Here is a 2,376-nt window from a genome sequence, read left to right as displayed (position 1 = left end):
TCTTTGACTATTACATGTGAGTACTATTATTTGGAGTGTGATTGGGAGAACGATGTAGTCCAGACAATCGGTAATGGTTTACAATCGGTGGCCGAATTGTTTTAGCCACAACAGATACATTCGATGAATCCAAGTCGTATGGTGATTATCAACAGTAGTTAGGCCACGAGGAGTGCGTATGCACTCCATTTCGATTAATTCAATGTACGCTTGTACCAGTTGATCTTATCAAGCAACCCGATTGGCCTAATGTATATTCACCATGTATGGACGCTACTACTTGAATCTAAGGTACCAACTTACTAGTGAGAAATCCATTTAACCTTGGTACCACGATTTGCCAAGACTCATGAGCCGGGCATGGTGGTATGGGACACCGTGGTCGAGCTGTCGACCTACGCTGGAGCGACGAGCCTCCCCATAGTATCTAGTGAGCAAACCAAACTCGTGAGTTGAATATGGTGGTATGGGACACTGTATTCGAACTGTCCGCCTACAATTAGGTGACAAGCCTCTCGTAGTGACTCCGAGTATACATTAGGACTACGCTAAGGTGACGAGCCTTTCCGTAGTGACTTCGAGTATAAACTAGGCCTGCACTGATGGTGACGAGCCTCTCTGTAGTGACCTAGAACTACTATCGTATGAGATTAACTAGGATTGACGACCCTAGATGGATCATTGTTTGGGTCCGTGATATAAAGGGAGGTGTCTTAGCTTCCCAACCTACTGTATGAATAAGACTAATTAAGAACCTGGCTAACACGATCATGCACCGCATTACTGTGCCTTTGGTGTACGAGTTGAGCATAGTAGAAGGGGTGTATGCCGCGATCACGAGATGATGTCACAGAGGGAGTGTAGGCAAGGGCATGCATTATTAGCACATATCATCCTTTCATTAACCAGAGTACCTAGGAATGCTTGTTGTATTGCTTTATCATTACCACTTGACTGAATTGATAACATGTTAACCTTTGCCTTATAGCTCCATTGAGTTGATCACTCACTCCCACTTTGGGATGGTGTTTTAAAACACCAACCAGACTCTGTTGTAGTTGTAGATGATGTCGATGCTGACGAAGCGGAGCTTAACTTTTATGATGATGAGGAGTTCTCCTATATGCAACTCTCGGGCGGGTCTATGTAGACCTGGAGTTGCGCCATCGGGGCTACAGGGATATGGACTAGATAACATTACACTTGATCATTTTGTAAATTTTGGTATAGTACATGTAACTATTTGACCTAGTGAAATTAATACTATGGAGACTTACAATTACTTGTATGCTTATATGTACTTATCACAGTCTTCCACTTGCGTAATTTAATTGTCTCTAGAGTATGATATATTGATTTGGTATAATCCCACTCGCGTTTAATGCACTAATATGGACAACATTTAATCATCATTATCTATGTTGCATAAGTGATGTATTGGAACTCGGGAGTTGGGCTCCTGCTCGACCCTTGGATTTCAGGGCATTACAGTCCATAACTCATTAACTAGTGTAGCATTACTTAATATGCTTCGGGCTCTCTCTAAGAGAGTCCAATTCATTCATTCAGCTACACCATTCTACTCTGGTGTATACGTTACTGTATTATGCCTTATAATCCCCTCATATTTATAAAACTAATTTAATTCATTAGAAGTGAATTCACCACCATTGTCTGTCATCAACACTTTTAACTTCCGCCCTGATTGTTTTTCTACCATCGTCTTCTACATCCTAAAGGTAGCAAAAACATCGTATTTATTTTTTAGAAAATAAATCCACATATTTATGAAAAAATTGTCAATGAATGTGACAAAGAACGATGATCCTCCCCCAGAAATCACGGGTGATGGTCCATATACATTCGAATGTACATAATCAAGCGTACATTTACTTACATATTTTCTAGACTTAAAAGATAACCGTGATTGTTTATCATATACACAATGCTCACATGTATTAAAATTAGCACTTTTAAATGTAGGAATCAAACAACGAGAAAAAAGTACCTTTATGTGACGCTCCTTATGTAACGCAAGCACACATGCCACAGACATGCCGATGCGGACTCCACTATAAATGTTATAGCTCCACCCAATATAGTAATCCAGATTAGCTTATAAAGGTTAGCGTTCTATTACACTTTAATCACAATTAGTGTCTATTTTGAAACTTTTAGGACAAGATCAAACCTGGTGAATTTCACCCAAGTGCCTCGAGAGCCCTTAAGGATATCAGATTCTTCCTTATATCAGGAACACATTTCATATTCGTTAATATACACTCCATCACATCAAACATCTTGATACACACCATTCTGACATCAACAACCTTATTGCCTATAAACACCTGCCTACAATTGTACTCACTGTAACTG

The sequence above is a fragment of the Magnolia sinica genome, chromosome 7 (genome assembly GCF_029962835.1).
Source record: "Magnolia sinica isolate HGM2019 chromosome 7, MsV1, whole genome shotgun sequence".
Taxonomy (NCBI): domain Eukaryota; kingdom Viridiplantae; phylum Streptophyta; class Magnoliopsida; order Magnoliales; family Magnoliaceae; genus Magnolia; species Magnolia sinica.
Note: the sequence above shows the minus strand (reverse complement) of the source record.